Raw genomic sequence first — 22,295 nt, 5'->3', positions numbered from 1 at the left:
GAATATTCCTCTGCATGCGGTGAGGGAATGCGGGACTGACGTGGCGGCAAGGTGAGATGCGGACTGCGAAATTCGGAGCTGCGAAGGGAGGGAGGCAAAGCCGGAGCTCAACTTCTCCCACGCCCAGCGCCTCGTTCGTGGGGCGCTGATTTAGGAAACAAATGGACTGATGCTCATGGGGCATAAAGAGAAAAAAAAAAAGGTTTTTCTAAAAGAGTTTGACCGTCTTCACTTTTATTTCGAAAAGATTTTAACTGCACTTGCTGTTTTGGGGGGAGTTTTGGTGTTACTCTCATAAATACCTCTGCCGCAAAAGTTATGCCTCTCTTCCCCAGCTGCCTTGGACGTGCAAGTTTGTCACGAAGTAGTCAATAGGGAGTGTGTAATAAACCTTGAAGGGATTAAACACCCTCCTTAAGAACTGGAGTCTAGTATTACAGCGTGAGGTGATTGATTAGTTTTTGAGGAAGCTTATGTCAAATTCTAATCCGGTTTTGGATTGTGCTTGTCGTGTAATGTTTTTTGCTCCAGCACTTTATCATAGCAATGAAGTAGCGAGCTGCAGCCCTGCGATAAGGCGCACATTTCTTTCACACTCCCATCCTTTTGGACAATAAAAGGCTGTTTACATTCTTCACATTCTTGCAGCCCAGTTTCCAACTAAACAACGTGCAGGGGTGAGAGATGGGAAAGGAGAGCAGCAAATGGATTACAAAGTTGCTGAGCAGAAGGGAACTAAATAAAAACTCCTTCCTCACACCTACAACCTCTCTCACTCACTCACACCCTCCTTTTTTCTTTTTTTTTTTTTTTTTTTTTTTTTTTTTTTTTTTTTTTTTTTTTAAGAGCTATCAAAGGGATCAATTGAAACTTGTACCATCGGGGATGGGGTTTGTTATGCGATGTTTTATGGATGATGTTGGGATGTTGCTTGCTGTGAGTGAAGACTGACTAAATGAAGCAAAGTTGCTGCCTTGAATCAAACAAAAATCATAAAAAGCCACTGCAGGTTCTCAGGATGATGTGGCACTCAGCTCACCCAGGAGGATTCATTTTTTTCTGCATTCTTTAGATACAAAACAACAAGGTTTTGGAGTCAGTTAGTTTTATAGCTTATATAAGTTTAAATAATAATGTGTGAGTTTTTGAGGCATTTTAGGTATACCTTTTAATGCTAGCCTACTACTAAAAAGTTGTGTGAATGCATTTTGGCATGCTCTCACCAGAACATCTAGTTAAAGTTACAGCTTATTATAAATTAAGAAATATCTGATATTGGTGGTAATGCACTGAATGCAAGTCTGCTGTTCTTTGTTCTCTGGCCAGAATTTGGAGGGACTGGTGTCTTCCTGGAATCTGATTAACAGTTAGAAGGGAGGCATTGGTGTTACTGATTCTTGACTTTTTCTTTCCTTTTTTTAATCAAAAATCAATGTGGATAATATTAATAATACAGTGAAGGCTCAGCATTTCAGCCAAGAAAAAAAAATAAAATCCTGGGTTTCAGTGATGCAATACAGCAGCATTTTAGTAAACCAGAAATGCTGCCATCAAACCCTTCCTGATGGGGAAATCTGAATTTTTTATAAAATCAGAGGTGTTAGAATAGGAAATATTTTGGCACTGCCTTTCAGTGAAGGGAGAAGTGCTTTTTATTTTAATAGATTGAACTTCAAATGCTGTCTTTCAGATATCAAAGAGTGCTGTCTACTTACCTACTTCTTAAAGATGCATAAATTAGGATGAAATCCATGTGAAACTTCACAAATCTGAGGAGATCACGGCAGTGTCTCACTGAATTTCTGAAGGCAGTATTAGGTGATTCTTTTTATGCTATACCTAACATTTTTCAGTCAGAAGCTCGTATTTCGTACTTTAAATACAGCATATATGTATTTTTGTGGCATGTTTCTAGATTATTTTGATTAGTAAATAGGGTACCAGTATGCATGCAGCAATAGCACATACATATTTCTTAAAATATTTTGCATATTTGGATATATTAAGCAGTAAGGAAGGTTACTGTTGAGTCAGGTTAAGGTACAAACTTGCTCCTGTATAAATACATTAATTTTTAAAGCAAATTTTACCTTCTGTTGACAATATGGAGCAAAACAACAATTTGCAATGCACAGTCCATGCATGTCTGGGCTGTTATTGATAAGAAGATGAAAAATTGCTGTTGTGTTATCATTAATAGGTGCACTTGCTTTGCTATTTATTTTCAGTAAGCTTTTCCAATTGTCACATAATTGCTGAATGCCCTGTTAGTTATCTCTTTGGAAGTAATGGAGTTCTACATGTTGAGAATTAAAGTAAGTGAAGCATTAGGATAATGCAGTTTATAGAATCCCTGCTAGTGTTTTGTTAAGTCAGCTTTAAATACCTCTAAGGAGGCGGGAGGGGCTTCTACTTCCCTGCAAATATGAGTTGTAATTTTAAAGAATTCTTGTTGGAACAAAAAAAAGTTGTCACTGTCCCTTTGTCTAGGCAAGGTGTAGTTGCACACACACACTCCCAGGCAGGATCTGTAGTTCTGCAGGATAATCAGGCACTGTAACTCTTGGTTTATTCTTGCATCTCTGTGGTCTGAAATTAAGAAAGGATCACAGCAGCATTTTCCAGTGCTTAAGTTACTTCAGTATTCTATCAATAAACTGTCTTCTAATGCTAGCATTGGGCAGAGTTGTTACTGCATTAGAAATACAGGAACCAGTCATTTTACAAACCCTTAAAAGCAGCTGGGGATTTTTTCCCCCAACACTGTTTATATAGACGAGAAATAATTAAGAGAAGAAAAAAAGACAAAGATTGCTAATTTTTTTTTCTCCACCTAGTTTGAAGTTTAGCATTTGACATGAGTGAAATTCAATGACAGATTGTTTATCTTGGAATTTCAAGGGCTGAAATTAATTATAACCGAAGTTTTGGCAATGAAAGAAAATTTTTACAGAGGTTTGTTTTTAGTTTTTGTTGTTTTGTTTTTTTTTTTTACAGAATTTAAGGTTCTTAGCAACTTGAGCTGAAAGAATATTTGCTATATATAGTACAAGATACCACTTCATAAGAAGCAATATCTTAAAAGCTGAGCTAAAGCTGCCTTTCCATTTAAAATATACATACCTGTGAGGTATAGAAACAGAGAGATCTGTTCCTTCTGGCTACTTTAATTTTGTCTCCATAGCCTTGCAAATGTGGTCCAGATAGCATGCCCTTGCAGTGAGAATCAGAAATAGGCACCATGCAGGACTCTCAGCTCCATTTCAGAAAGGTAAATGCTTCCCTCTGGTCATCTTGACGTGCAGAGATGAAATTCTATCCCTCCCCCCCACTTAATTTCAGGGAGAACTTTGTCATAAAATGCATTGGATCCAACCTTTCATTTGGCTTCCTTTGCTATTTTTTTTTTGATGCTGTGGGCATTCTGAGCCTACAGCATCCTTGTATAATAAAGTAATGTAGGTAACCCAAGAATTGCAGGTAATTTGGAACTGAAGACAGATCAACAAATGCTTGTTCCAGAGATTGAGAATTTCTTACCCTGAATAAGGCGTTGTGTCTAAAGGTGTATGGGGCCAGGTTTAGTTTATAGGAGGCTCACAACTCAACCTCTCCTTACATCACATCTTTTGACCTAGTTCTGTGAAACTGGTTCTGTGATCCATGTCCATTTCTTTGTAGGTAGACTGGGGCACAGAAAGATTACAGATCCTGTTTAAAATCTGTACAGCAAGACTTTTGACTGGTGTCCAGTAGACCACAAGATACCACAGGGCACATAAAATCCAAGTCTCAAACTTTCCATCTGTAACACACAAGGAAGTTTTCTGAAATTGTAAAACATTTTGAGAGATGTCAGAGCTGTGCTGTAAGTGTAACAGACAGGGGAGTGAAATGGAAATATTGGTGAAGCCCCAGTGCTAAATTAGGGTACTCCCATCACTCCCACCTTTCTGGTTTTCCTCCTGCACTTTAGTTTTTGCAAGAAGGGAACTCAGGAATGGGAGTTGAAAGGGAGCAGCAGAAACCACTCGCTGACTTGGATATTAGGAGCATCAGAGAAGCACAACTCTGCCCTAGGTACACCAAATTCCTCCTATACTGTTGGAATTTTTGCACTTAAACAATACTTTACAAACAAAACTGCACAAGGAGGAGCAAGAACTGTTTGCGAAATTTGCACTGATCTGCCAGCAAGTTGCTTGTGATCTGTGGGTGAGATGTTGACCTTTATTTGGTCCAGGTATTGAATATGACTCAGTAATTCTTAGGCACCTCTGATAAAGAGCTGCAGTAAGGAAAGATCAGTGTTACTCTGTGCTGAAAGGCTTTAAGACAAAAGCTGTGATTCCATAGGTGGGGACTGCATCTTGTTCAGAAACAGAGTGGGCTGTTCCGGTGCTCAGGGAAGCCTGTAGCTTTGGATCTTTCACACCTACTTGTCAGTGTATCAAAACCAGAGACAGCGATGGAAAAATAAGAGTGTTTTTCAGATTTGTGCTAGCACTTAGCAGGACAGTCCATTTGCTCTGCCAATCTGTCTTCTTATCCGGATTTTTGACCACTTTAACACACTGCTTCACTATACCCATTAGAAAGCACAAACACTGTCTGTAAAATCTTCACCAGATAAAATCTAGGAGAACTGGAAAACAAGAAGGTGGTTGTTATAAATTCATCCTGAACTTGACTTCCAAAAACACCCTATTTCGAGGCAGTTTTGGCCTTTCACTTCGAATTTTAAATATGTTTATGTTTATTTCCCCAACCCCATTCATCCTTCCCATTATGTTTCCATTCACTCAATTTCCCACTGGGTTTGTAGCTAGAGTCTATGTAGTGTGTTTAGGTACTTAAAGGATCAATCAGACTGAAAATAAGGGGTGGACCTGCTAGGCAGTTTTTGCTTCCAGCAGAGCATCACTACCCTGAAGTAAGTCCAGTCTGCAGGTCAGGACTTGGAAAACAATGCTTGTTCCTTTCCTATAGGAAATCTCATTGTGGGCTGGTGTTCTGTGTCTGCTCTAAGCTCAGCTGCAGTTAACAGAGAGGTTCAAGGAAACAAATGAGGAGTGGGGAGGAAATGAAGGGCTATGAAGTTGGGTCAGCAGGTAAGAGTGAGTAGTTTTGTCTTTGCAGCAGGGATTTCAGTGCTGCTGCTCTCCCTGGAATGGCAGTGCTTACTGTAAATATAGAATTGGAACAATTGACTATAATTTAAGGTAGATTTAAAGAGCTGTAGTTCTTGAGATAGGTTTTCTCTTTGTTCCAAATGATTGGTAGTAATAGAAGCTATTATTAGCTGGGAAGTGAAAATGAAAGAATAGGGAGAAATAAAAAAATAAAGTGAAGGATCTAATGTCTCTAAAATCAGGTTTTATGTGCATTGGGGCCAATTATGGTTATTGTATCATTATAGTACAGATTTGAGGTTACTCCAAAAGCCCTCATTCTGCTTCTCCTCCAGATCCAGCATGTTTGGTTTTATGTTTATGATCAGTTGTGAATTTCTTGACATTATAGTACTTGCTTTAGGTGATGACCAGTTATTTCTAATATCATCAATCACCAGTATAAACACAACCTTAATTTCATCTTATTTTAGCCATTATCTAGGAAAATAAAACACTGTGCATAGAAGTGCTTCCATATTTGTTCTGCTATTAAGTAGGTTTAAGGGGTTTTAATGGAGAAGGAGCTGGCTGTGCTAGAGGCTGACCTGGAGGAAAAAAAGCCCTGAGACTTTGCTGAGGGAATAAGAGGTGAATATGAGAGAATGATGATGGATGTAAAACAGCCCTGTGGGCAGGTGGAGTGAGCCTGAGAGGTTACTGCAGGCAGAGAAGGACAGACAGACAGACAGTAACTAGGAATGTTCCCACAATAACAGAGTTCTACTTATGTGTGAAACCCAGGTGGGTGAAATATCAGACCTTGAAGTTTTTTGTCCTTCATTGCTGCCTGTCTCTCTTCTTGCAAGGACCTGCTTGTTGATTCTGTTGTTCAGAAGATGTGTTTGGAAAGTTGGGATTCCTGTTCCCAGTGGGAATTTAAGGGTCCCATTGGCAGTGGTTTGTTCTTTGGTTGTAGCTGTTACTAGTGTGTGTCTCCACCATTGGGAATCTAAACCCGGGCAAGGTGTTCCCAGGTTGAATTTTCTCCTTGCTCCAGGGAGTTGAGTGGTTCCTAGAAAAAAACTTCTGAAATACTACTACAGGAATAAGCACATAACAGTAATTTTATCGTGCACTGTAATTAGAGTTCATGGCACTTTATAATCAAGGTGTGTTACATGTGTGTCATCATTATTTTGGGAAACTAAAGAAATAAAACAGGCTGGAGGCAAATTTCTTGTTTTCACCCCTGTAAACCAGAGAATATTCTGCATAACTGACTGTCCTTCCCTGGCCCATCCATGCAAAGGCAAAGAGCTGCTGAATCTGATCTTAACTGGCTGACAATAGAGGCATTTTTGGAGTGACATAATTTGGATTAAGTGGGTCAAGGCAGGAGTGAAGCCCGGTCCTTCAGTTTCTCGAGCAGAGTGCCTGTGTTGTTTTCCACTCATTAAACTAACAAAATGCTAATCAGCTTTGTGGAAAGATTCTCAGGAGATAATGTTACTGTGGCACCACTGACTTACTGGGTGTGTTAGCCTGGGCCACTTTAAATTAGGTGGTTGAAACACCTCAGTCTTTTTTGAAACCGATGTAATTTTGCCCATTGACCACTTTCAGTTCTTGTCAGCATTGAGGCAAGGAAAAGACCAGTACTAAACTCCTTGTGGGGCTGGGACTAACCCTGTGGTACAGCTGCTGTTGTGTGCCAGCCTCTGCTGCCGCCCTGCTGAGCTGCTGTGTCCATTTCCAGGCATTGAATTACTCTTCCAGTGCTGGAAACATCCATTTTTGAGTTAACTCTGAGTCAAACTGCACTCTCTGTGCTGAATGACAAATCCATCAGTCTTCTTTGCCTTCCCCTGGCTTGGGTCTGCTCACTGCTGTGAAGAAGTTTCTGGCCCTCCAGGGAGTTTTTCTAAGCTGCATTCTGCTGTGAGCTGCCTGCTTGTTCCCTCTGTTTCTTTCTCCCTCTGTGCTTCATGTTCCAATTTTTTTTTTCCAAGCAGAGGATGCTCAGTTCCTCTGGGAGAACCAGCAGCTTCCTTGCTTTCCTCTTCCTTCTGGAGATTCCCCTCGATCCAAAGTACAGCAGCCCAAGAGCAGGTAGAAATACTGCCTTCCTTTCTACTACTCAGCTTCAGTTTTTTAAAGTTAAATATTTAAAAAATATTTTTAGAAACCATTTTATTAATTTTTTTTAGGACATATTGTTAGAGCTACCTTTCCAGAATCTTTTAGTGGTCATCCCTTCACCCCTCACTGATGGCTTCTGTCCAAGCTCTCTGGTAGCAAATCAATCCAAGGGTTTATCAGCTTTGGGTCCTTGGTTATATAATGTATTTCCAGAGCGTTTTCATTTCAAATTGTCCATTTTTGATTCCAAGTCTGCATGGATATCCACTTCTAAAGCACATGATTGGAATATGATGTGATGATTGCCACCAGGGTTTTTAAGGAGCAAGTTTTATGGAATTGTAGGTGTGGACTCTGCCCTAAAAAGCATTTGTTTCTAAAAAGCAAGTTTTCCCCCTCTGTGTAGGGACACCCTCTGCCTGTGAAGGTCTTATTGTGGCAGTGAGCTGTGTTGTGTAAAACTTAGATCTAGACCAAGAGGTGCAACAAACTGCATTTCTACCACATTACTTTCCTGGGGCACAGAAGGTTTTTAGTTTTTTTATGCTTTCTCTCCTTCCCCCTAGAACCCATAATCCCAGATTTTTTTGTTTTTGTTTTTTTTTACATCAGTTTTGGTGAGATCACAGTTAACGCCTTTCCTCAAAGTTCTTGGAGTGGGAAAGCCATTCTCATCCATCTCACTATTCAAGTCTTTTCTTATTTTTCCTCTGACTAGAATTCAGTATCCAGTTTCTGGCACCAACCTAAGCTAGTTTAAAATAATACCAATGTGTTGAGAGTCTGACAGGGGAATAAATGCATTGTTGAGTTAGGACCTATTTGATTTAAATTAAATAAAATGTCTCTAAATGTAAGGATGAACAAACATGACATTCCTCATACTCAGATCCATTTTATGGTGTTCACCCCATAATCCTTTTATTCAGACACATGTGACCTGTGTGTTATCAGCAACGGGCAGCCCAACACTGCAGTAACCAGGGAATTTCAACTCCATCTTTTATTCAACAAAACCTTTTTGTGGCTATTGGATGGGATCTGTTACTCTGCTTGCTCAGACTGAGGGTTCAGTGTTGCTGTTTTTAATATTTGATGTTGAACAATGGAGGAAGTAATGAATTTAAAACAGCAAACTTTGTATTTATGCTGACTAAGGACACCATTCTGCAGAAATTTGCCTTCTGGTGAGTTTGCAGTATTCTTTCAATGAACAGCACAGTTATAGTTTTGGTGGAATAATAGGATTAATATGGGGACAAATATCAATGTAATGGCTATTGTATCTTTCTTGTGTTTTGATGGATTGGATTATCTTGTCCATCCAGACTAGCTATTAGATTTAGTTTTAACTGTTTTTAATAATGCCAGTAACTGTGAGGGAGATAGAACTTTAATCTTTTTAGATGTTGAAACTGTAGTCCTGATAATACAACTCAGTAGTCACTGAATGACTTGTCCTATACCAGTGAAATCCTTCTGTGCTTTCAGGGTCTATTGAGATAAACTCAGTCTATGATCAGTTATTAATAAAGCCTGCTGAACATGTGCCCTGTATCCATATTCCTGTCTCATCCACTACAATTATCTAACAGAAATTTAATTATCCTTCAGAACACCAACTCTGATCCAACTGAAGTGCACAGAATGGCTGAACAATTCTTTCAGTGATGGGCAACAGCATCACAGGAAGCTTGATTTTCTTAGGAAATGGGCTAAAATAGTACTTAAAACAGAAACAAGTTGGAAAGACACACCTGCATTGCAATCAGAAGTTCACCAGGATTTCCTGGGTGGCCACACTTTGGTATTTTGGACAGACATGTAGAGGCTGCAAAAGAGCTTTTAATCTTTCCTTGGCTGTAATGGAAACATGGGCTGTTGCATAATTAATTTGGTTCTGACTCCTCCTCAAAATACTCACCTGGGAAAGGACTAGTGATCAATTTTAGTGGGGCAGGAAAACCTACATAAATTCAGTTAGTTCAATTTGAGAATAACATCTTGGCTAAATGTGGTCAGGAGTTTTCTATACACACTTCTGGCAAATTCAGTCATTAAAAGATAATACAGAGGTTATCAATATCATGACTTTGAATTAAACACCTGCAGATTGTGTATGGTGCCTGAGAATGAGATTCAGCCAGCTCTCCACACAGAAGGAAAGGTCCAGAACAGGGATTGCAGGGATGCCTGCTTCCACTTGGACTAGCAGGCTTTTTAAAGGTAGCTGGGTGGCTTAAGGTAGAACAGCTTTTAATGACTGATGAATAAACAAGTGGTATCTCCATTCTCTCTGCACAAATTAGTCAGTACCTATCCCCTGGTTAGGATGGCAGAAGGGAAAACGAGCTTGGATCTCTCAAGACAGTATCAAATTTCTCAGGGGAGACAGTATTCTACAGCACAGTGCTCAGTCCCTGCCCTCAACAGGACTGAAACCTACTTAGATCTACCTTGAAGAGACACAACAAGTACAAATGTGTTCATTTATTTGGGAGGTGGAATACGTACAAAATCAGTGAGAGCAGGAAAATGACTTTTCCTGCACCTACCTGAGGATATTCCTGCTCCTGCAAAGAGACACTAGAAAATGAAATGTGGTAGAAGCATCACTGCAAGCAGTTTTTTCCTCTTTTTAAAACCTTAGTCAAAGGTGTGTGAAAGCCCATCCTGGGTTGGATCCTTCATCAGAAATCAAGGAAGGAATGCCTGGGTTGTGTCCTGGGAGAGCCCATCCATGGATTAGCAGTGTGGGTACTTGGTGAAGTGTTCTCTTAAACAAACTAAAGGGAATTTGAAGTCTTAAAATGTAGGATCACTTGGGTCATGTGTCTTACTGTGTCATTTTAGAGATTATAGATTCAGGCACCAGTTATGAAACTGGGGAGGAACTGCAGTTGCTGTCTGCCAAACTCTTCCTGCTTTTGTTGTTCTCCCTATCAGATGGATACCTGGAAAACTACCCAATACCTTCCTGTGATGTAGGATTGCTGATACTAAACACTTCCTAGTATTCTTCCTTAGTGTTTTTAGAAAGTCCCGCGATAATCCCTAGGAAATCTCACAGCTGATGGTATCATATTGTTTAGTTTTTCCTAGTACTGTGCACAAAGTTTTCTTAATTTGTTCCCTTTATGCTTAGCTATGTTCTTTTCTCTCTCTTGAGACACTTTGTTCAGGCTGCATTATTTGCCTGTTTCTGGGCACCTTTTCCTCAAAGATCTGCAACATTAGCACTGTGAGTCACAGCAAGTTTTGCCTTTTTATTGATCTTTTCTTCTGATTCTGAGTGTTTAGAGTAATTTACTTTTTTTTTGCTTGCCTCTTTCCTGTTGGTTTTCACAGAACATCTTACTGGAAAGATATGTGCTGACCCAATTTGCTTAGACAGTATCTTTTAACCCTAGCACAGAGGAGTCTTGGAGAATATGGCAATTTCTGATTTAGAAAATGGACTAGATTCAGGAGGAAGATATTATATTCTGAATAATTCTCTTAGAATATTTTTTCTGCTTCAAATTGTGATGCTTTCACTGCCAATTTTTTTATTTTTTTTTTAATGGGTATGTGATGTAGACAGGTTGGGTTTTTCCTGGACATCTTTAGCCAGGCCATGAGGATGGGACCCTGTGTGTGCTCTGTGGATATTTTGAAGATGTGAACTACGTGACTGGATTAGCACCATGCATGAGCTCCCAGGCACAGCCACAAAAAGGAGGATGAATACAGCTGGGAGGTTTTGCTCAGCTCAGAGCTTAGGGAGAACATTCTTGTATCTCCCAGAAATATTACCAGTCTCTCCAGTGAAGCATTTCCATTGCAAGCTCTTCAGAGGTGTCAGTGCTCTGAGTAAAATTGATAGTGCCTGAAAAGAAAAATACCAGCAGAAAATACAGATAAACAGATTCTACACCTAAATGGTTTTTTTCCCTCAGTCCTTAATTTCCTATTAAAGAAATATCCCATGAATTCCCAAGGGACCCATTTCTTTGCAAGCAGTGACAACCTTTGTAGTTGTCAGTGTGTAAGAAAAGCTTCTGTTGAAAGATGCTATTAAAGACTCGTGTTCTGTTGATATAAACCTGATATTGCTTCAAATTTCCTATTACTGAAAGACATACATTTAGAGTAGTCTGTAAAATAGTCCTTTTGCCTGGAACCACCACCTTTTCTCATACAAGTCATCATCTTTAATAGATAAGCTTTCCATTAAGAGCTGGAGAAGGTGCTAGTTTTTCTTTCAGCAGTTAGAAATAAGAACAATAAATGTGGGGGGGAAATGCATCAATTTGGTTAGGAACATCAAAGTGTGTTCCTATCTGAAATATAGACAAATCAGTTCAGAGAAGGCTCCAAGTGTAGAATTATTGACCCTGGAGGATAAGATACAGAATAACCTTCCTAGGCTGTACTTGGTCAATTTTAAGTAGCGTTTGCAAGGTGAATCATTTAACAGTCTCTTCCCATCTCAACAAAATATTAATACTAGATTGCATCACAGCTTTTCCTGAAAGTTTTTTTCCCTTTATAAATTACACTGCTGTAAAAGTATATTAATGTTCTATATATCTATTAATCTTCTGTAAGATAATATGAATAAATCCAAGTGATTGATGTAACTCATGAAAGCCCATAATTGTCTCTTTCTTTCTGATCTGGCTGCTAATTTCATGATGTGGTCTCAATTCTGAGGCCAACTGGTTTAACCCTCTCTGTGGTGTATGAGAATCCTGAAAGCAGTGGGGCCTGTAGGTACTACATCCAAGTGAAGGGTGAAAGATTAAACCAGGAGATCACAGGGTTAAAATCATTTTTTAAATCTCCTTTAATGTAAATACAAATATAATAAATTAACTTTTGAGACAATTCTTCTTTTACATCATGCTAAGTCTGTGTTTGCTCCATGATATTTTGAAACCCACCAGGCCAAAAAAAAAAAAATTCTGTTTTATTCAAAAGGCTTTTGAGCCATCTATTCAAGAAATGCACCATCTTCCTGGCAAGTCAAATAGGAAGCAGTCCTGGATGTATTGCCAAGCAAGGAAGAACATCCCATCCTGTGCCATACTCAGTATGTATAGATAAGACAACATCCTGGGAAGTTAGCAGTTCTTTAAGTTTACCACACAATGCAAATATGACTTGTTTCAAGGAATATGTACATTAGAAACAAGGGGGGAAATTGCTAAATTCAGTTACATGATGCCAGTCAAAGCTTAGAATTCATATAATCACCTTTAGTCCAACATCAACAGCTGTCAACAATATATTTTGAAAATAACTTTTTAATGAAATCTGAAGCAAACAAGATTGTTTAAATCATCTTTGGGAAGATTAGTTTCCAGGGGGAGTTATTCTTGTTACACTGTCATTTGCAGTAACTACGTCAAATCTCTTCAGCGGTGATAGTGATTATGGACAGAGTGATTCGAAGCCCATCTGTGAAGTCAGTCTGCAGTCTTACAGGAGAACACGACCCCCCTTGCTCCTGATGTCTGCTTAGAGTGTGACTCATTAACCACTGCCTTCTGAGCCTCAGTCCAGCTGCTTTTCACTCAGTTGTCTCCTCATCAAGGCAGAAACATCCCAACTTGGAGGCAGAAGTGCTTGGAAGGATGTGTCAAAAACCTGAACAAAGTAGGTGACATTCCTCTGCTTCCTCATCCTCAGATCTAGTTTTTTGATAAGGATTTGGCAACCAGTTTAGTCAATCATGGTAAATTTAGTAAATCCATGGTAAATCTACACTGCCTATTCCCAGTCATCATCTTCCCCTTCCTTACCATGTCAGACTTCAGAAAGGATGTGCTCCCTGATTTCCCAGGGGGCTGAAGTGAGTCTGAGCAGCTGGTAATCTCCCAGATTGTTTTTAGCATTTTTGAAAACAGTTGCTGTATTTGGGGTCTTTTGGTTGTCAGGGCCCTCTTCCAGTCTTCAAAACCTTTCAAACCTGATAATGAACAGCCTCACAATAAAATCAGCAGGCTCCTTCAGCACACTAGAATGACACCCACCCTCTGGGCCATGTTTGGGTTCAGATTGCTCAGGGGACCCCAATTCCCTGTTCTCTCTGACTGATAGCAGGGAATAGAATAAAACTTCACAGGACTTGAATTAGTTGTGAAAGAGCCAGATGGATTCCTTGGAGTTCAATATGATATCACTGAGACAGGTACCATTGTTTTTGTTTAGTGATGGATGCTAAATGATCAAGCCAAAATTTAAATAATCATCTGCAAAGGAATAGCTTTCATTCACAATTTTGTCTCTTGTTTAGCTAGAAGGACATGCATGGTTCACTTCAGGTCTCTTTAGGAGATCTAAGCAGGTCTTGAGTTTGATCTTCCAGGATCAACAGAGCATTGCCCCACAGAGGCAGAAGAAAATGTTCCTTGTGGACAAGGATGCCAGGGTGGGGCAGAAATGGGCACTTGCTTGGTGACTCTGGAGCAGTCCTGTAAGAGCTGCTTCATTCCCCTCCTTTCACTCCAGTTTGAACTGGAGTGGGATACTGTTCTACATAAGCATTGTATGAGATTGAACAAACATTTGGAGAACAGCATTAGTGGGGGCTAGCCCCATTTTTTTCTGATTGAAACTCAAGAATCGTTTCCTTAAAATACTGATTATTAAATTATTTGCTGTGTTACATTTTAGCAATGCAAACAGATACAGAAATAATACATGCTTAAGGCAGGCACAGGAAGAAAATGTGTAATTCTTTGTAAATCTCATATTTCTGAATTCAGTCAGAGTTTTGTGGAGAGCAAGCACAGAGGTAAAACTCCAGCCTGGTCTTTGACTCAGACTAACTTTTGCTCCTGCAAAAATGATTCACATTTTTAATGTTAGTTTGTGTCCTCCACATTGAGGGCTTGTAGAAAAATAATTTGAGAAATTCTAGCTAGGCAAATGAACCTCAAAGTAGTTATAACATCTGAAAAATTTATCAAATGTAGGGATATTTTTCAGCTACAGAAAGAAATTATCATTAACCACAGTCGAGCACTTGCAGTTTTCTGCCGTACAAAAACTTCATTCTCCCCTCAGTCTGTGAGCTGAAGTAGTGACAAGCTGCAGAGAGATGACAGATTCCACTAAGGATTTGGAGTCTGAACACCTGTGCAGTGTCACGCATTTAAAAATAGAATGTGACAGCAAAACACATCAACCTTCTAATGTCCAAATGAAAACCACGGGGGTTTTTTCTTCAGCTTTTATCCAGAGAAATCACTTTCAGTCATCACTGGCCAAGTGAAAATACAAAGCAAGGCTGTTTTGTTGTGGTCCAAAATGAACAGGAACAAGTCAGAATGGTAAGCACAGGTGCACAGAAAATACTCAGTAATGCCCATTTCTTTCTCCTCAGTGCTGCTGTGCATCTCTGAGGGTGCAGGTTACTAATGGTCCAGAGCAATTTCTTCAGGAAACCCTTGGAGGTGGGTTAGGAAAGGGCTGCCAGCCAAAGCTGCTCTGCATACCTTGACTTCTGTGTGAGTCACTCAACCCTCCAATGAATGCATCAGAAAAAACAACCAACAATTTTTTTTTTTTTGTTTCCTATAATCTTCTCTTTGGGAGAAAAAGAAGCATTAACCAAGGGCAAAAAGACAAAAAGAGGCTTGCTTGATTGCAGGGTTAGATGTGTGCATTCTGCTCTCCTCTGGAGGAGCCTGCGTCACTGGCAGTGTTGGAAGGGAACATCTCTCTGCCCATCTCCCTTAATGGTATCCTTGCAACGTTAATCAAATCAAAAGCACATAATGTTTTTTTTTTTCTTTTTTTTTTTCTTTTTTTTTTTTTTTTTTTTTGGCAGAGGGAGTGAGGTTTCCCAGTCTGCCAGAGCCTGTGAGCTCTCTGCTAGGCTGCTCTGCTCTAAGGTTGAATACCCCAGTACCCTGGGCTGCTCAGGAATCCAGTCCATCCCATTTTTCCCACTATGCAATGCTAACCTTTCATCAAGTGCTCTTTCTTCAGCAAATCCTTTGTTTTCAGAGATCAGATGGTTTTTTTTCATCTTGGGTACAAAAATTTTGAGAAGTGGTTTTGGCCTCTTTTCTATTGCAATCCTATTAGCTGTGTTTAAAAGGACATTTATTCAGTGTTTTGGGACAAGATTTTTATGTGATTGTATGACAAGGAATTAAAGAGGGTCCATATTTAGCTCTTCTCTGCTCTCATTTATGGATGAGAAAGACAGAAATCTTCTTTTAACTCAGACAAGAATTAGCATTTTGGATGACAAAAGCTATCACACATGAATGAGTTGCTTCTTAAAATCAACGAAATAAATTAGACTCTCTGTTTAGGAGCATCTGGCACCCTTATAACCTAGTTCATGTAATGATGTCTCTGTTTGTTAAAAAGAATTATGTAACAATATGGTTGATTTATTTCAAGATGATTGGCTTAGCAACTTAATTGGACTATGCAGTATACCAGAGCACAAAAAAAAAATAATTTAATTAGCTCATTTGTTTGTGGATGAGTGCAAGCACTGCACATCAGGCTCAGCTCCTTTAGAGGTGAGCAGCCATTTGATCCTGTGAGGAACCAACCCTTGTCAGCACCCACAGAAACCACACTCACAGCCAGGGAACAACAGCACCACAGTGGTGTTCAGGTGTTGTCAAAGCCACCAAAACTTCCTTGGAATCCAAGGAGTGCTCCATGACTCCTGGCAGGCTCAGGAACCTTCCTGGAGAACCAGCAAAGCAAAAATCTGCCTTGAAGAATAAAACTCCTTTTTTCCCCTCTGTGGCCTGTCTTTTCTCTTGAGCTGATATTCCACCTTCCAGCTCCCAAATGCTATTAACATCCCAGAAAATTAGCATGCTGGATCCAGTTTTTATGTTCATCCTGGTGCAAAGTTTTATGTCCTCATGTTTCCAGGATGGAAAACTCATACATGAAAACCAGGCATGTGCAACATCTTTGTGAGGTCATCACCTCCCACCTGAGACAGAACAGTACTATTATTATTATTATAATCATCATCATTATGGCTATTATTGTTGTTATAAGGATAAAAATAAACTTCTTAGTAACATAAGAGTAACATTTATTGTAATGCATTCAAATTACTTAATATCCAAGTAGTATTTTAGAATAGCACTTGACAGTGGTTCAAATAACTTTCATGATCTCTCCATTTTATTTCAGTTGCAGATGCAGCCAAGAGATTGCTGACTTGTGGGCTAATTCCACTTAAGTGTTTATTAAGTTGTTTCTGTAGTCTAATTTTACACCAATTTAAATAAAAGTAGAGGTGTGGATGTTGATTTCTCTTGTGTTGTTAAGCTAAAATACTATGTGTCCCCCAGGATTTCCTTTTTCCATTTCTATAATTGAACAGCAAACTCCCACTTCTCTCCCACCCCACAAAGCACATGAAAAGCAAGAAAAAGCCTAAATTAAAATCAGAATAAGGATTTGATTTAAAACATTAAAGAAGAAATAGGGCTGAAATTCCGTACTTATCGCACCCTGTAGTTCCTGGATACAGCTGCACATCTGGTGTGCGAGATAATGCGCTGTTTGGAGACCATGGTAGAACACAGAAAATTGGAAATGAGTTTCAAGCCTTAACACTACATTTCTTCACTACTGGGAGCAAGTAAGGTCCTGCTTTTCACTCGTTTTGTAGGTTGTGTGATTTGATTCCCTCTGGTTTTCTGCTCTGTAAATATACACATGAAGGAAATCGGGAAAGGAATGGTTCTGTAAGAAGTATTTTGTGCAGAACAGCTGAGAAGGTTTTTTATCAATTGTCAGACCATATACCAAAGTTTAGTTGTAATATTAGCCACAGGATAAAAAAAATAAGAAATGCTTAGTTGAGGACATGGATGGAGCAATATAAACAGCATGTATCTTGTCCATTCACTTACCACATCATATAAATCATTAAAGCCAAAGGCAAAGGTGGTTTGCTATTCTCTGTAACAGAGGAGATTTTCTCAGGACTAGATGGTGCTACAATTCACTTTTGCCACAATCACACCTTTCAGTTATTTGCATGTTCCTAGCCTGTAGCTATCAGACAGAAATTAAACCTGCAGCCAACGTGCTTCCCTGTTACCTCCTGCTGAAACTCATGGGTATCTGCATGGGTCTGACTTCTGGTAAGGAATATTTTCCTTGTACAGTCAAGCAAAATGCAAGGATATTTTATAACAAAAGTTACCCAGTTGTAGTGCATTAATTTTGGACTTACTGTACAGGAAGTCAAGTACATCTCTAAATGTAGGAACATCAGACCTGATCTGACCTTTTAGTACTTGCACACAGTGGTGGGAGCATCACTGCCTGGCTGGAGGCCCAGGGAAGCAGCATCCCAAACCAGAGAGAGGAGCAAACCAGGAGTGTTGTGTCCTTTCCTCTCCCTCCATCCTGTTTATCCTGTGTGGATAATGGAGGTGGAGAAAAGCAGCCAAGTGAAGCATGTTTTGGCCTTCCAGAGAAGACATCTCCTCCCAAGTATGGAGCAGTAATAAACTGCACATCAGAAGTTTTTGGACATTTTGATCCATATTCAGCTGTCAGAATTTTTGCAGAATCCCGAGCAAAGTTGAACCAGAGCTTATCTTATAAGACATACAACTTCTCTGCCTTAGTGAGGTGTTGCACTTTACTGGCTGGACAGAGATCTGCTGAGATCCTTCATTTCTGGAGCATGATGTGTTCAGTGCAGTAACATAATCAAGCTCCTTATGTCCTGAAGGTGGGTGATAACAATCCTTGTTTCTCACTGAGTGCAGCCATCCTGCTCTCTCCTCCATGCATGGCTTGTGGACAGCAAGAGCTGCCTCAAACAGGAGCTGGAAGGTTTCCAGCCTCAAACCCAGCTAAGAAGAATGGGGAAACCAGATTTATTTACCAATTCCTGAGCCAAAATCTGTAGCAGTCTACCTTGAATATACTCTGGTGAATTTGATGGTTGTGACTGGTCCAGATTTGTACCAGTGATGCAGGCACAGGGAAGTGGCACAGGGCTGTGCTCCATTTATCGTTACCCCTGCAGCATAACAGGCAGGCAGGACAGGCAGACAAGCCCTTCCTAAAATGGTTCATCACAAGAACTGGCACTCCTGTAGGTATCAGAAGCTGCAATGTAATTTGTTGTAACAAGTTTATTGGCCTGATCATGAAGACTCAGAGACTTATAAAATCACACTTTTATTACTGATTCAGTCACGCACATACATATTTATAGCTTTGTAATTGATCACATAGGGCAACACATTAAATTTTAATACAGAGAATTACTTCCTGTCCCTGTAGAACCACCTTTGGTATCCACAGGAGACAGTTTAAAACATTTACAGCAGAGTTGCTTTCATGTCTGTCATACACTTATTACCAGCTTTGGTCTAGGCAGTTACATTTAGATTTGTTTCCTTCTTTGATCTCCACAATCTGTGGGAAAACAGGCATTAGGAACAAGAAGGATTGCGTGACTTTTGAAGCCTGGCATCACTTAAACACCACAGTTCTTGTAGCTTCCCTTTATCAGCTCATGTCTCTCATCTCCTGCTCTAAAATCCTGCTCTTCCTAACCCATGAATGCTTGGGGTTTGAGATGACTCAGGGCACTTGTTGACACTTATTCCCAAACCCATTCATGGCCAGTGCTTAGGTTTTCTTATACAGACTAAGAATTTGACAATTTAATGAAAAACACCTCACTTTGTCCTGTTCAGTCAGTGTGTGAATTAAGCAGTGACTATAAGTCTTACTAGCAATTTTGGGGTCCTTCTGAACTGGTTTATTCAACGTTTTAAATAGTAGTGATAAATAACTACTGCAAATTGGTAATTTTCAGAGTAAATCTTAAATTAGCAAAGACTGTTTTGGAAGCAAATTCATTATTTTCCAGGGAAGTCAAGACTGCAGTCAGATGAAAAAAAGAATAACCTCAAAATAAATCTGAAAACTGAGGTGTTTAAGGAACACTTTGGTTTTGTTACCCTGCATGGTCAAGTCCTGGAGCAGGGAATAGTAAAAGGGGTTGGTGGGGGAATGTGGATAGGAATATCCATGGAACCTTCCTGGCTGGAGGTGTCCCTGCCTGTGGCTGGGAGTTGGAACAAGATGATCTTTAAGATCCCTTCCAATGCAAACCATTCTGTGATTCTGTGGTTATCTAAACTTTTGAGGAGGGAAAAGAGGTCTGCTGTAAGTGAAGACAGACAAGCCAACAGAGCTGAGATCTCTCACTGAGGGCTCATCTAAACTGATCCCAGGTTCAGGCAAAACCTCAGGGTTTTTCTGGTTTGGGATCCAGCTGGCTGGATACACTGATATTTGCATTCCAGTTTGCATTTTTTGTGCTAACACAGGAAAGATTTTTTTCAGGTCATGCTTTTATACAGCCTTTCCTGTAAAACACCACTAGTGTGCCTCCGAAGAGAACACTTCCCCCTGCCCTGTTTCTAGGATTGTACATTTCTAGGGTATATGTTTCAGACATGTGTGCCTTAAAAGCCACATGCTAAAGTGCCATTCCCCTCACCCCCAGCCCCCCTGGATGATTTATCTGCTGTCAGGGCTTGTTTCACCAACTGCAAGCACCCTGCTAGTACAGTTCTTTTACACAACCTGGAAATGTTATTCTTGATATGCCAATTGGAATGCATCAAATGCATAGTGAAATGAGACCAAATTAACACTTGGGGTTATGTGCACTGATACAGTAAAAGAAAGATTGGAAGATGTAAAGATGTGTTGAATGTGCTCCCTTTTTTGATACAGATGTGGAGCAAATAGATTTGAAATTATATTTTTGCATGCAAATGACAGCAATTTGTATTAACTCCTATAGTGCTGAATGTAACATTTTCATCTGATCTAAGCCTTTCTGTCTTCAGATCATCTTTCTGTTCTTACAGTGCATTTACAAAGATTTTAGATGTTAATTATCTTGGTAAATTCCTGCAAGGGAATAAACCAGGCACATGTTGTGACATTCTTCTGGGTAATTTAGGTGTCAAACTCATCTCCCTTTGTTAAACACAAGTCATGGATTTATTATATCAGGGCAGATGACTGACCAACTTCTAATTAAGCCCTGTTAAAACTTACATGATGACTGGATCTCAAATTTGAACCTTGTCATTTTCAAAATATCTTAAACCTATCATTTTGTTTTTTCTGAAAAGGAATTCTGATTTTCCTGTTCTAGGGGACATAAAAAATGGCTGAATAAATTGAAAGGGTTTAAAATTGGGTTTAAATAGGACCTTACTGTATGAAGTCACTGTTAGTACACCATTATGAAGAACACAATGACTGCAGGCGTGGCTGGCTCATGCCAGGCAAAAGCTAGTATTGTTTCACCTTAAAACTTAATAATCAGGCAGCCTCAGTCAGTGATTTTCTCTTCTTTTAAGAGGGTAATTCATTTAGGAAAGCAGCATGCATACATGTGTGTAGGCAGCAGTGAAATACCTCCAAGTGCCCCAGTGTGCTACCTCAAGCTATGTGCTTTGAAAGGAAAAAGAATTTTAATTTAATTTAGAAAACTGCTGTGGCCTTCCACGCATTCAGCAGGGAGGACACAAGCTGTGAGCAGGCGTGGGGACAGGCAGCTGCAGCACAGCCCAGCTTCCACACTGCCTGCATGGCCTTCATCCCAAACCTGTGCTGTCACCTGGAGCACTGGGGAAAGGCAGGGAGAGAGGGCTTGTCCAGCAAGGGGCAGGTTTTGGTGCAGTCCTGGGGTGGTGCTCACCACCAGGCTTTTCCTGGGCCTCCATCTGACTGAAAAGATGTCAGTGGAGGATGTTCTCCCCACTGTGTGACCCTCTCACCCCTGGGCTGTGTTTCCAAAGCAGCCTCAGCCCCGTGGTTACAAAGCTCCCAGAGCCTGGGTCTGACTGTGCTGCTCAGGGTGCATTAATGGCAGTGCACGTGGGCAGCAGGGCTTCCAGGAAAAGCATCATCCCTGAAGAAAACAACAAAAGTGTTCTCTGGAAGAGAGCTTTTAACCTGGGAGTATGAGTCAATCTCCCCTGTGCCTGCCCAGCTGATGGACGACTGGATGCATCCACGTGCTTCCTTCAACAGCAGGAGGATTCAGGAGGAATTCAGGTCCCACTGGAAAACCCCAGTTAACTGGTTCTGTAGCAGGTTCTTGGGGTGGCCACAGCTTTCCTGAGATGTCAGTGCCAAAAGCACTTAGGGCAGCTCTTTTCCTCTGGGAGCTTTCCACGCTGAGTTCTCTGGGGACCCTGCCTGAGCCAAGAGTGGTGCCAGAAAACACCTTTTAATGCTTTAAACAGAGCATTTCCTTCCTAACCCACCAGACTGTTAGGAAGGAAGTGCACACTGACAAGATGCACTAAACTGTGAAAGCTGGGGCAAAGTCCAGAAACGTGGGGTTTGTTTCTGGTCACTCTCCCCTGGCTATAGTTGTTTCCCATTAAGGGGATTGGAAGCACACACGCTGTTCTTCAGGATCTTTATCTCCATCATCTCACCTGCAGCTTGTTAGAAAGTGCAGCCTGCAGTGAAGCAACACAAAAATCTTATGCTTGATTTAAATAACGGTGTTCATTGCCTATTAAAATGCAACTTATTGCTTTAAAAAAAGATTAATTAAAATGTACAAGAATGCAGTTCGTTTACATTTAATGCTTCAGCCCAGTGCTCACTTTTCATCACTCATTCCCAGAAGTAGTATTCAGGGAAGCAAGGCATTCTCAGTTCTGCCATTAAAAGCACAAATGACTATCAAACCTGTTCTTTTCAAAAGCCTGGCTCGAGTATCACCATTGTTAGATTTTTCATAACATATTACTTTGGTCATTACTGTTTTGCAAGATAATTGTATCAGTGATCTAACTTTTGACAGGATCCAAAGTGGCTGAAAATAGTTCACTGCAGCACCTTTGTCTTTTAAAGGCCATTTGGGGCTTGTTATTTTAATCCTTGTGCAGCCTGATTTATCACTTCAAACATCTGTCAGCTGTGCTTTGTCTTGAAATTGATAGTGATAGTGTTACTGATTTTTCAAGAGCAGCTGGTAGAGGTTCATTA

At 40.1% G+C, this 22,295-nt stretch overlaps 1 protein-coding gene across 1 annotated transcript in view; it reads left to right on the top strand.

Moving 5' to 3' along the window:
* Window positions 1-22,295, top strand: part of NXPH2 (neurexophilin 2) — a 33,098-nt gene that overhangs the window by 908 nt on the left and 9,895 nt on the right. The gene's annotated exons all lie outside the window — the stretch shown is intronic.

This window comes from Oenanthe melanoleuca, chromosome 7, assembly GCF_029582105.1.
Source record: "Oenanthe melanoleuca isolate GR-GAL-2019-014 chromosome 7, OMel1.0, whole genome shotgun sequence".
Classification (NCBI taxonomy): Eukaryota; Metazoa; Chordata; class Aves; order Passeriformes; family Muscicapidae; genus Oenanthe; species Oenanthe melanoleuca.
Note: the sequence above shows the minus strand (reverse complement) of the source record. Positions and strands in the feature narration are given on the sequence as shown.